At 35.0% G+C, this 14,919-nt stretch overlaps 1 protein-coding gene across 2 annotated transcripts in view; it reads right to left on the reverse strand.

Moving 5' to 3' along the window:
• Window positions 1-14,919, reverse strand: part of Arl4 (ADP ribosylation factor-like 4) — a 219,214-nt gene that overhangs the window by 152,880 nt on the left and 51,415 nt on the right. The window lies entirely within an intron of this gene.

Raw genomic sequence — 14,919 nt, forward strand, 5'->3', positions numbered from 1 at the left:
CTGCGAACCATGGCAACGATCAAATAATAATAATTGATCTCCACCCTTGACCAACATTCAAACTTTCCACTTGCCACAGACGGATATCCCAGTGCCTTGTGCGGGTGACTTACTCCATAATTTAAATTGCTTCAGCGCATTTAATCTATACACAAGACTGCAGCTATCAGCAGACTATCGAGGGTAGTTTTGTATCGAAGTATTAGCACTTATTGTAACAATTACAATAAGTTAGTTGTAATATTGTTACAATAAGTGCTATGTTTTAACAGCACCTCTTTTGGCTGTGGTAAGTTTTAGAGCGATATACCTACCTAGACAGTTTTGTTCAGTTAGTTGTTAGTTAGTTCAGTCAGTGTTTTAAATACAAAAGTATTTTAAAATGTTTAGTTTTACGGGAGTAATAATTATAAACTGTCGTGGAACAGATACACAAACTCAACAACGGATTTTTTGAAAGATGACAATATAATATTTTGAGCGTATGTACGTTTATAATTTTTTAGGATAATACATACATAATTCAAACAGATTAAGTAGGTACTTATTTTATATCGTAAGTATTTGAAATTTCATCGATTTAGTGTGCCGTTGTCATTAGTGTGTACCTATTCATCAGTAGTACTATCGGATTATCTTCTAATTTCCCGTAAGTATTTACTTGACAAGTGTGATCTTTTCACAGCCTACCTCTTTCCAAAAGTCACCCTTCGCCACTGATTAATATACTCTTTTCTCCCTCTCTTAATTTTTCCCTTTTAATTAGTGTACTTACTCTCTCTCCAAGCACAGTTTCGTGGATATATGACACAGAACAGATAATAAATAGAATACCGATAGGTTATATTCAATACGCCGCATGTTGAAGCAGGCTTTTGAATGTGTAAGTGTCCTACAAAAATGAAGTACGCATTATGCACGTGCAATAGTGACATTAAATGAGCGTAAATGCATAAACCTAGAGCAGTTTTCAGTATTCGACGTAAAACGTTTTTTTGACACGTGTGTAAGTTTAACACGGATTCTTCCTTACTCGAGTCGGTTACCTGTATCGTCTTACCCGTTATGTATTTCAGTTCCCATTATTTCTGAGTTCCTATATGATTATCTTTTTTCTCCCTCTGCGTTACAGACATAAATCAAGGCAAATATAATATAATGTACCTAATACCAACCGGAAAAAAACAATTACCGCAAAATATCATTCTACCAATTCCGGAATTGAAAAAAAATTAATCACGTGGTTGAAAATAATTTTGTCAACGAATACAAATAATAATAAAATTAATCCCTAGTGATCACTATCGCTCGCGCATTAAAAATATGTTGTGACTTATTTACGATTTTATTTAAAGAAATCCAAGAATAGACACTTGCGCAATCGTTTCCGTGACATGCAATATACCTAATATATTTTTGTGTGTGAGAACTGTGCGTGCTGGCCGGCGATTCGTCTTAATAGTGTGCCAAACACTCGATACATAATCAGGATTTCCGGGTTCGAACGCCGACGGTTTTGACATCTTTATCGTTTCAGTCACGAATCGCCATTTTTCACGAATTTCCCATATTATTACATTGCATTGTTGATTACCTCGCCAATTGTTCGGACTTGCAACACGGTTTTTTCGACTATCGGATTTGTAATGTCATTGCAAAAGATTTGAATTTCGAATTACATTCTGTGAATATTTTAATTGCATCCCATGCTCAGATTTACTGTGTTACTGAAAATACACACATTTTAATAATCTTCAAAGAAGTTGGTCCGCGTGGGATTCGAAATGCGAATTAATCATAAACTTTAACTATCTACAGTTTTTCAAATTCCACAAACGTAAAGCAACAAACCAAATCAACTTTATAATAATTATTATTAAGATAATTATAGATGGTGTCCGGTACAAAATGTATTAACGACGTTAATAATTATTTATTTTCCAAAAAATATATTATGAATATATCAAGTAACAATTAAAAACAACTAATTATATAATTAGAAGTAGTATAAATACGAGTATAACAACATAAATCGTCCACATTTCGAATTTGGAACTAAAATTGTCTTATCACTGTGTAAAAATTACGAATTAGTTAAGCATGTAATGTACTCACTTATACTTATATATAACTTATACTCGCTGATATAATATATTATGATTTTTTTTTATATTTTGCAATATTTGACAGCGATTGCAGATCGTTTTTCGGCTGAATTTGAATCTACAGAATATTTTTTTCTGTACGGATTGGTAAAATTGGAAGCGTTTGTAAATTCAACTCAAAAAAAAAGGAATTGCGCATTGCTTTATTTACTAATGTATGCAGTCTTATGTTAGGTTCGGTGTGCATTTAAAGCAGTGATTCCCAATGAGGTGCTAAGAGGCAAGGTCACGATATAGATAGGCCATAGGGCACATAGTGCGTTGGAAGACAAAGGGACGAGAGGTGGGCTTTTCAACTGTACGAAACAAGTGTTTTAACTCACAAGGTTTTATGCGTGTAAAAAATACATGGCATAATTTTCAAAATGTGTCATTAAGTAGGTATGTGTTTTAAGCAAGCCCGAAGCATAAATCGACAACAATAAGTTAACATTTTAGTATGCCTTTTGGACGAACTGTCAAAGCAACTTGAGCAAAAAATAGCACCATCGTATGTTTCGGACCTGTGACAGCATTCACGATCATCGTAATTAGTTTAAATTTCATGAAAAATTGTTTCGTAGTATTTCTGCATGTATATAAACACTACATCTGTTTATTTAAGTTAATCTGACATTTTATGTGATTAAAACTTGTGAACAAATATATTCAGATTCTCAGTGCGTCTTGTGGTTTCGAATTTATGCGTATCTAAATTCCCGAAATGTAGATAGGTATTTAAATTATTATCTCTGCGTTTTGAATAAGTTATCAGTAGCTATTTATTTTTTCATTCAACTAAAAAAAGGGAATCTCAAAAATTCCGCCAAACAAAAGACGATGAACGGAAATTAATCCTAAAGAGATTTTAGTAACACAAACAATATTCCTTTTGAGTGCCTACTTAATATTCTTCCAGCGTCTAAGTGATTTCTTACAATATTTTTCTAAAATTCGCCCGTCCGTTAAAAATAAAGTTTTATTTATATCACAACTTCCTCTTCGGTGAAAATGCCTAGGCACTTATCAAATTAGTCAGAAAACTTGAAAAACTCTAGCAGTTTGATTTCCCAGAAGGCCGACAGATTTTACATCGGTCTATTTGCCAGGAAAATTAAAAAAAGAAAAGTAATACGGGAAATACTACAATATCCACTTCACGCAATTCATTAAAGAGTCATATTTTTTGCTTGTAGCCTAGAAGTCAGTCACAATGTGGATACTTACCACTACCAGTTGCCAGTTAACATGTAGTAGTCATTGGTAGTAGGTATCGAAACGGCAGTAATTATGTAAGGCATTCCCGCCAGAGCATATTCCATTATATACCTACTGTCACACTAATACTAGGGCATAATGGTACCTCACGGTTAATGGCAGAAAATCGAAGGGCTGATGTGATTGGTAATAGGTAGGTATTTCATTTAAGGTCAGGTCCGACCAATCACATTTAGTTTTATTCTAATTTACACATTCGACAAATCACATAATAATATACTATAATATGGTTAATTATTATACTTACACGGTTATGGAATTGATATTTAACTAATTGAAAGGGGCTTGAGACTACAACACGCTCTCCTGCCCCGGAAAAAACAAGCTTGGAGAAGTTACATTTTGAATCGGATGACTGATCCCTTCGCAAGTTTATGAATACAAAAGCGACCGGAGGACAGCGCGTCTTGCTAAAACGAGCGAATTTCAAACAAAAACTGTATCTGCATATCACACTGAACATGTCGTATTCCGAGAGTTTATTATCCCGGGATATGCACTGTACGATGTGACGGGTTTTAACGCGGGTCCGGAGAGTACGACAATTACATATTGAAATGCGGCGATTTAGAAAATTAATAGTAATATTGCGTCGAAGTCAAAGCTGTTGTTAAGGGGGGACATGCTCGTCGAAGGTCAAAATTGAGTTTTTATTGTATTTTCAAACCATGATCCTGGACACTCCTTAAACGTTGTAGATAATCTATTTATATAATTTTGAAGCCTTATTATCCTTTATAGTTATTTTAAACATTTGATGACTGCATGAAGTATTTTTGTTACATAAAATAGTATTCTTTTAAACCTCTCGCTCTAATGTTTTAGAATATAGTCATATTTCGGTACAGAACTGTGCAGTGGTGTTAAGATTTTTTACATTTATTAATTTTTAAACGCATTTATAAAACCATTAGTATAATTTATTACGAGATAATTTTTGTAAAATATTCACGATAAAAAATTATTTTTATGATCTCTGTGATCCCAAATTTGACAAGAATTAGGCATTTTATTATTCAAAAAATCGGCAAGATTAACACATTTGAAGATGATTCTAAAGATACTTATTATAAGCTATGTTTTTGACCATTCAAGGTGTGATAAAAATCTTATGAATAATGATTGCTTTATAATAATTATTGACCTAAGAATAAGGTAGTGTTTTTTTGAAATACGCCATTTCTTTTGTCATTCTCTAGTGGTTAAGCTACAACATACGGCCGTAGCCATAAAATGACAAACTATAATTAAAGTAGGGAGTAAAATTATGTTAACGCGCGTGTTTGAACATGTACCTAACCGAATTTTTTTTTATTTTTTTTTAAACGGTACATGTTCAAACACGCGCGTCAATATCATTTTACTCCCTACTTTAATTATAGTTTGTCAATTTATGGCCACGGCCGTATGTTGTAGCTTAACCACTGGGGAATGACAAAAGAAATGGCGTATTTCAAAAAAACACTACCTTATTCTTAGGTCAATAATTATTATAAAGCAATCATTATTCATAAGATGTTTATCACACTTGAATGGTCAAAGACATAGCTTATAATAAATATCTTTAGAATTATCTTGAAATGTATTAATCTTGCCGATTTTTTGAATAATAAAATGCCTAATTCTTGTCAAATTTGGGATCACAGAGATTATCAATATAATTTTTTATCGTGAATATTTTACAAAAAATTTCTCGTAATAAATTATGCTAATGGTTTTATAAATGCGTTTAAAAATTAATAAATGTAAAAAATCTTAACACCACTGCACAGTTATGTACCGAAATATGACTATATTCTAAAACATTAGAGCGAGAGGTTTAAAAGAATACTATTTTATGTAACAAAAATACTTCATGCAGTCATCAAATGTTTAAAATAACTATAAAGGATAATAAGGCTTCAAAATTATATAAATAGATCATCTACAACGTTTAAGGAGTGTCCAGGATCATGGTTTGAATATACAATAAAAACTCAATTTTGACCTTCGACGAGCATGTCCCCCCTTAAGTACATGGCCACTAGCTGTGAAATTCCATTTAGTACGCGAAATATTTTCCTGAAATTGTAAGTTTAAATAAACATATTATATTTTACATCTCTTCACATATCACGCTGTTCAGATAATTTATATTTCGTGACGAACTTCGAAATCACATTCCTTTCCATAATACCACCATAAAAGCATATGGAAGAAGTAATTTTCACGAGAGTGTGTACGTATTTACTATTTGGGTACATGTTAATAAACAAATCAAAACATTTTCAATTAATTACCTACTAATTATCAACCGGTGTTTTTGTTTCAAAGCGTATTTTAAAATCCCACGATCCGAAGTTCGCAACGTTTGATAGCGGCTATTCGCGTACCTACCTAGTTTGAATTCCGAACATCACAATGAAAAAAAATGAAACAAAATTACGGAACATTAAAAACAAAACAACAAAAAACTTTCGCGCATGTGTACCTATGTAACGTATTTGATCATATCAGTAATAAAATAATGATTAAAAATTCAAATAATACTTGCATGCATAATAAATTAGATTGGCATAGGCTTACGGAATTTGTGTGGAAGATTATGTTTTTTTTTTTAAATAAAATCGTCACCGTGACCCAGGAGTGTGCATTAGCCTCCTCTAGTATCGTCGCCATGTTGACCTATCATTTATTGTCCGGCAACTTCATCTTGGCTACGTGGCAAATCTGTGAACTACGTACAGCTAATCGAATTTCCGGTTTCAAATTAGGAACGCCCCCAAATTTTTCATTACATTTTTGACACTTCGTATTGGACGCATCTATCAATTTACGTAATTTGAAGCTTTTTATATTCAAAAGATGTCTAAAACAATACGAAATGATATTCGAATTATTATCAGTAAACTTTTGATTTATTGCGAAGAAGAAAAATAGTCGTATTTAAAAGGCGAGCTTATACAATACTTTCAACAAGCCCATTTTACGGGTTCCTGTCATGTCAGGTATGTCAAAATTCAGTGTTGTAATACTAGAAATATTTCCCCAAATACTGGAAATTATGTTTGTATATTATAAAGTTATGTGTATCGTAATCTATTTTATTAATATTTTTAGACGTATAATAATTAAGTATAACTGATCATTAGTTGGTTAATGAATTATCCTATTTTTTCCTAATTATTTTCCTAATTTTTAAACCGATAAGTAGGTACATATTGTTTTAAAATTTATGTAAGGTGGATATAATTTAATTTATAGAAAATTATTTTCACAGTATGTGTTTCTACAACAATTTTACTAAAAATACGATATAAAGACATCATTTGTAAATTATAAAACATGTGATTGGGTCATCAACATAATATTGAATATGTTATATCTTTCACTTATACTTTTTTACTCATAATTTGTGTTCTAGTTATTTAATTAATAAATACCTGCAGCAATATTATCAGTTAATGTGGGTTCAATGATACATTTCCTTCCAAATTCAATAATTACGCTGTATTAATTAACCTAATATAATAGTAATAATTAAGAGGTGAAATTATTTGAAAAAAAAATTCTATTGATATTTATTGAACAATAATTAGACTTATAAATTAATGTACTTATAAACATACTGAGAATAGAATTGATATAAACTTAAAACCTAATTTCGCGGGATATGTTTTCTCAAAAAATGACAACACTGTGAAATATTCTATACGCGATAAGAGCGACTTCCTGTTGTTGCCTAAATAATGTTGTCGTACAGTAGTAATGCGTATTCCTAGCAAATTAGAGTCTTGGGCCGCCAAATACTTAACGGATCAGACGGTTTCTCATCAAAAACTTTCCAGGCTAGTCGATTCAGGTCCTGTCGGACATAACCAGACCAGTCCATCTAATCCATACATTGGATTGTGTTGGGTTCCCCATATTCCACGTAGAAAATCTGACATAATATGTGGACATATGTCGGATTTGAACACTTTCATCTTCAATTCTGTAAATCACAAATGATGCAATAATCCATAGCAATAACATAACGTTTTGAGCAAATGACGTATTAAATAAAAAAAACCTTTTTTCCCGTTCAATTTAAAGCTTTTGAACAATATGACATCGAGATTAGGCCGGAATCGGTTTCTGGCAGTGTCATAACCAGGAGTAATTTTAATTTAAAAAAAAAAACCGACTAACTTTCAAAATTCCGAGAAGGCAGGCCGTGCCATCCCACGACGCGCCGAGAACGGCGTACACTCGTCAGTAGGACCTCTCCTGCTATTGCTACTTTATGTTAAGTTTCGGATTTTTACCATCAAAATATAAAATAACAATAATTACATAGTTTACTCCTGTACTTATCTTCAATAACTAACACCATTCTCCGTCAGACGTTATTGAATCCTTGTAATAAGCAGACGCCAGCATTATTGCCCTCAACACATTGCACCATGAGTACTTTAGTGTATTAACTCCAAAAAGTTTTGAGATATCAACGTTTGAGGTTACAAATCATTTACATCTGTAATATTGCGGTAAGTTTAACAATAATACACTAATGCACCAAAATATACATCACATTAATGCACTACCATAGTATATCTTAATAATATAGTAAAGCATTCAACTTCTTAAAATATTTTAGTAACTCAATTACAACATGTTTCACGTTTTGTTTTAGTTACTACGTTAAAGCAACAAATTCTGAATAAAACTGCATTATTACCTACAAAATGATAATTTTTGACTTAATACACTAAAGTACTCATGGTGCGAATCATTATCATCACGTACCTCATGTTTTCGTGCAATTTATCTCAATATTCCTCACTGTCTCAACGGTTCAAGCCCGACAAAAAATCCTGCGCGTATAAACATTTTTTTTAAATCATCGAAATTCCCACAAGAAGTGACTTGTGATTTTAGATAAAAACTGTAACACTAAAAGTAAGAGTTGTACGGTTATTATTAATTGTTGCTTCGACCCGTGGGAATCGAACACAATACATCGCGGATTTTAACTGTTGCATTATACGCTCTGCTCATTTCACTTTCGGTTCGTCGAATTAGGAAGGTATTTGCTGCGAAAGAAGACATTATCTACGTACGATTATGCCTATTAAATTATGACAACAATTACTCGGATGCTCTCCACAATAAACATCGATTGTTATCCCAACACTTCATCAGATAAGCATAAAAAGAGAGAGAAGTATTATAAAGCGGTGGTCCGCACACAGAAAATCGACACGACCGCAACCTAATCTGAAGCCAACAAAATTGCTTTCACGATCTCTCACAGTCACACTTTTAAAAAAAATACATATTATATAATTTTACTGAGGCTTTAACTGAAACCTGTTGTCATATCGCTTCTTCTCTCGGTGAAGATCTGTTGTTCAGACCGCCTAACCAATTCTGTCACAGAACTTTACAAGATTACCAAGGTTTTCGCCTTCCCCAGACACACTTCAGTTCATCGCCGTTTTCAAAAAGCCATAGCTGATCTGTAGCTGGCTCTCACATCAAAACTGGTCTCGTGTGCGCCGAATAAACCTTCCGAGAACTGAGATCCAGTGTTGCTTGTGAAGACCGCGCACATCTACCTAGCGACAGTCGCGCGTAGCCTTCGAAACTTATAGACATTTAAATGCGGTGATCGGCGAGCCGGTATAGGAATGGCCAATTCGTAGGTGTTTGTATGTGACTTCGACTCTTCGACTCAGAGTCCGAGAAGGATGCAACTTGTGTCGACTGGCACCTAGGAAAAGAAAGCACACTGAGGAAACCGTGGAATACGTGACGGTCTGCCCGCTTACTACGTTCACCTGTATCATCGACATGTTGGAAGTCAGTGACGAGACCCAAGACCCCCAGAAGGGGGGGGGGCTGACAGGGCTCTAGTTTGGGGACCCGGGTCAGCGAGGGGCGGTGTGGCCGGTGGACAAGATAAATGAAATTAACACACAATATAATTTTGCTATAATAACAAGAAAAAGTCGCCTGCGGCGCAATTTTACTTCAACAATATTAACATTTTAAAATACATGCTTGTGTAAAATACATTTTTGGTTATTTTGTATCGATAACTCCATAAAGTGGATGCATTAAAAAATCGCTAAAATTTGGAAAGATAGATACGATACCGTTAAATTTTCCTTGAATATCATTTGGAAAACGCTACTGTAATAGCATCACACTGCCTTTAACTTTAGTGATAGATTGGGTGGTAGGGGCTCGCTTCAGGATGTGGGGGCATGCCGAGACCATAACACTGGCCAGGCCTTAGACTGTAAATGTGTAGGCTCATCTCTCACACGGACAAAAGAGAAAAAGAAGAGTATAGAAGATTAAAGTCGACAGAAATACGTGGTAGGCCTTTATATTGGTCCGAGAGCTGAGCATAATCCAAAGCAATTGTTTAAATATTAATACTATCGACCGAGGGCAGACTGACAGTGTGTCTTTGCCGTTGGTGAGTGCGCATAGTGCCTGAAGATGGCGAAAAGCGAAACCCGGGTCGTAAAAAAAGGACTGAAATGGAATAGTACAAAACTTAAAATCACTAGAATTTCAATTGTTTAATAAAGTTGTTAAAATCTTTCTACCAAAATGTGAAACCCATCGATCAAAATTACTCCATCTGAATAATTTGACAATAATTCATGGCGAAAGATTCGCATTGCGCGCGCTCCAATTTACCGAATATATCGCGAATAAAATATGCAAGAATGTAAAGAAACGCGAAATAATATTTCAACAAAAATCATAATACCTACGCTATTGCGACAGGTTATTATTAGAGCATTAAAAATACGCGAAATATTCGTGTCTATGTAACAACAATTGGGAACGAAGTTAATCAACAGCAATTAAAAAATATATTTCGATTGAAATATTTAATGATCGCTCCATGTTTAACAGAGAGAGCTATTTTATTTTATTTCCTGAATATTCACATTTGAAAATATCTCGTGCGATATCATTTTTGATTATTGGGTGTCAATACTTGACAACTTTACAGGTGGATGTATTAAAAATTATAAATAAAACGATAAATACAAATTTCACCTCGTACACTACTTATTTGGAAAACGCGAAGAGCGTCACTGTGCCTTTAACCTTAGTAATAGGCAGGGTTGCCCACCAAATATTCTAAGCCCGCTTCAGGATATGGTGCCACGATCTTATTAATGACGGTGTTAACCTGAAATAGCTAATCATCAGAAAAAGCTTAAATCAATTCACTGTTGGTTGAATACCTCTCCAAGCTGATTCCATTCCTCTCGACTCTGTCAAATGGGCCGACACAAACTATCGCAGAACTTAAGCCGGCAGTCCAGCGGTTTCTAAATATACCTCTTGTTGAATAATTAGAGCTAGGCCAGATGACGCGTGTCTCGCAGCGATACGTCGCGAGTGCATGTGGACGGCTCAATGATGTCACATGTACCTCGACCGCGCGCGTAAAGTGACACGCGGTGAATACATGTGGACTGCTCAATGTGTTCACATGTACCTGTAATTCGAGCTTTTACGCGCGAGTCAAATCGCGCCATCTGAATAAGGCCTTAGATTGCCCCGGTTATTGTCCTGTAGTTTAGTCATAGCTAAGGACTGTAAAATAGCCTAGTGTTGGGAATACAGGTACTATATCTTTTTAATGTCAAAATGCCAGCCAGATAAAGAATTTAGTATCTGTATTATCCCAACGTCAATTCAAAACTTGATTCTCATTTCACTAAAACCAAAAACACTGTCTTTTTACTTCTTATAAGGGCAATAATGGTGTGCTTATGAGAATTCTGAATAATTTCACCAAATCACTAGAATCGACAAAAAATTGATACATGTTTGTAGAAAAGACACACCGATAATATTATACATATTTCCTACAAAATCTACAGATTTTTTTGTTGACCTTAGTTCACAAATAAACACAAAATTATTCATTTTCGACCTTTTACTGCACACGGGATCTTAAAATAGATTTGTACATAATTGTATTCAGTAGCTACATCCTTGCCTATTTTAACATACTAAAATTCAGTCATTTTACAAAAAAAATGAGTCCAAAGTGTTGGAATTTTCGCTGATTTTTAGTGATTCGCTAAAGCATGGTATTAGGATTATAAAATCACACCAGAACGTAAAAATGTATGATGTAATCAACAGGTAAATGCTTAACTAATAAACGCTCAATGTTATCTACCTGTGTAGAGATAATTAGATAGATAAACCGCTATCACCGGGTTATCTAAGTATGAAATTCAAATAACAATAAAAATACCACGACATAAATCAATATTACGAAATCGAGCCTATTCAGTAATAACTCCACAATGTTCTAAGTAAATTGAGATCATTATTTATGTATTCTTTGTTATCAATTTTACATATTTGCGAATACCAAAAACTTATTTTTTTCATTGACTTCACAGTTTACACACTACAATCGGGTGTAGATCTCAACCGCATCTCGAGGAGGTTCATAGTGCGCGCCGTCACAACCACAAGACGTTGCATTTTCTCCTCTATACCCCGCGCAGGCATCCCTCATCACCTGTCTATCACCTACAGGGAAATTGTGTGTGCGGTGTAGCGGGGTCAAACTCGACGACTAGACGTTGCAGTGGGCAGCCTTTAGAAGTCAGACATATTGGTAATGCGCGAGTGACGCACACCCATAAATCAGGCAGAGGGAGATGCGTCTGCGTCTACTGCGACGATCTACAGATTTACAGTACGCGCAAATACGACCGCTAAATTTCAAAATCAGTTCAATTCAATTTCTTGGAAAATCTTTGACCCCCTGTCTAAATTACGTCACAATTTGTCACGCGGCAGTCAAAGAAAAATACTCATTACGTAGTGTAAAGCGCGGGGATTCACACCATCGCTGTCTTTCACTCCTGCGGCAGGTCACGAGTGATGTATTACGAAGCGGTCACGCGGCCTTCTCATGGTTAATTTGAAAACAACTTTCACGTAAGCTGGTTAAGGAAATAAAAATAGAAATTGTCAATTCTTCGGTCTTCCCCTTCAAAATCTGAATGAAATCATAATATTATATATTACAACGGAATGTACAAAATTCAATACCCACAGACAGACCTATAGTGTGATCGACCAAAATCTATGTCGCAATCGACGCGATTGGACATGCCTGCCGTAGAATTAATGTTAAGAATTTCACCGAAAGTAGAGGTTCCCCATCGGGAAGTGATCCTCATGATATACAAAAGTATTAAAAACTATAAGATCAGAAAATCGAGATACATCGGCAACATCATAACGATATTATGTTCTGCAATTATTGATCATTCCAGAAAGGATAGACATGCGCTGGAATGCCGATGGTGGTAACCCCAAACGTTGACTGACATCGCGGCCCTATTTCAAGTAAGTATCTTGATGAGGACTGACAAGGCTCTAGCCTAGGGGCCCGAGCTCTGGAGGTGCCCGGCGTGGCGGGTTGACCAGATAAGTGAGACAAACACACAATTGACATCATAAATTTGCTTTAATACCAGTAAAAAAATCGTACTTAACATTTTAAATTATATGATTGTGCGATGTAATTTTTGTATTATATATATGTATGTGGTGTATTAAAAATAGAAAAAAATCGCTAATAATATACTGAATATGTACCCCTAATTTCACTTGAAATATAACTTGAAAAACGTTAATGTAGTGCGTCACACTGCCTTTAACCTTAGCGATAGGTAGGGGGGTCGCCAAAGGTCCTAGCCTGAGGGCCCGCTTTAGGATGTGGGGGCCATGATCTTGATGACATGGTCAGAAGCCCCCTTGCGACAATTAACCTTTGCGATATAAGCAGCTTACGTGGTAAAAATACGGTAATATTCCTGCGATCCAAGGGAAGCCGGCACCGTCTAGAAAAGAAGATCCCGGCTGGACAACGTCCGAAAATTGAACTGTCCAAAGCACCTGCATTGGGGAGCGAAGTGGTGTCCAATCTGCGATAGGAACGGAGTCAGAAGGGAAAAAAGATAGCATCGCTAAAGGCTCATAAAGGATCATCCGCAGTGAATTGAATGCAGGCGTTCATTTGTTGTTTACACGTGTCACTGAAAGTGAAATACACGATTCATCCAAAATGGCGTCAAGTGAAATTACGCTGCAGGTTGAAATTCAAACAATTTCTTATTGTTTGTTATATGAATGCAGAAATTTCATCGAGAGAAAGAGGAATAGAAAAAAGACTCGTTGGTGGATAAAACCATACGACTATAATATACATGGGTAATATGATGACACTGATGACAGTACTCAGGTGCGCATGCGCAGGACTTTTGGGATCACCCGCAGTGAACACAAAATGTAATAATAAATCAAAAAGTAGAACCAGTTGAACTTCATTCACTTTTGATTCCGGATGATCACTTTAGACGATTCGTTGATGAACGCGCGTTTACACGGATCACGGGGGATGATTACTCTGCGATGATCGTCAAAAGTGAATTATGTAAACGGGACTTAAGCTCAATTTTTAATATGTTTAATATTCGGCTCCAATGGTCACATAACCAACAGAACGTACACTTATGCCACTGACGGTAATGTGATGATATTTATCATTAAGTAAGACGTATGCCCGTTGCCCTTTACGCACAGTGTAACAGCTGAAAGCTTTCACCATAATAAATGGTATCTCGGTATCCGAGTAATGAAATAAAAATTGTTTATGTCATACCGAAATCAAATTATGTTACGGAGAGAAGATTGAAAGGCAACTTTTGATAGCCCGGGGGGCACCTATGGAAATTAATTTGATTTATATAACGCAGTGCAATAAAATGGCTAAAATATACATATACGAGAGATACACGCCGACCCAACAGGGCAATGAAATTTCGGCCAATTTCCGAATTCCGTAGGGATTATGCCATCTCACAAAACCTGATTTGCCTGCTATTATACTACGACCGACAGTATCTAATGCTGCATTCTCACGTGTTGATTTTTGTCATTCAACTATGTTAAATAACAGTTGAAACTCAATCGATAAGAACTCTGTACATTTGAGCTGAAAGTATGGAAATCACATACCTATTCAATATTTTGCAGGAGAGCAGTTTTAACCAAAAATAATCAGGCAAATGACTCTATAAATGAAACTTTTCAGATATCATCGATTATTTTGCTAAATTAGTAAATTGTAAAGGCCATTCGAGGTTACACTTTTGTTTAATTAATTCATAATCGGGAAATTATTGGACTTCAGCATTATTGCTCTTAACTTCGGTAGGTACTATAGAAATGGGATTTTAAATATGCAATAGAACGTATAAGATAATATCAATTAAAATTATATTTTTGTAAAAATCATTACAGGTATAGTTTAAGGGGGATACGCATGCCAGCAGAGAACCTAGCGGAAATATACGAAGCTGGCAATTTGAGATTTATTTTGATAATTAACAATTTCAACTGTATTAATTAATAAATATGTATCCGACAACATTCAAAAGATTTTTTATTTTTTTTTAAACTTAAA

Source organism: Rhyacophila brunnea, unplaced genomic scaffold (genome assembly GCF_057557595.1).
Source record: "Rhyacophila brunnea isolate RB1 unplaced genomic scaffold, BYU_Rbru_1.0 scaffold_9, whole genome shotgun sequence".
Taxonomy (NCBI): Eukaryota; Metazoa; Arthropoda; class Insecta; order Trichoptera; family Rhyacophilidae; genus Rhyacophila; species Rhyacophila brunnea.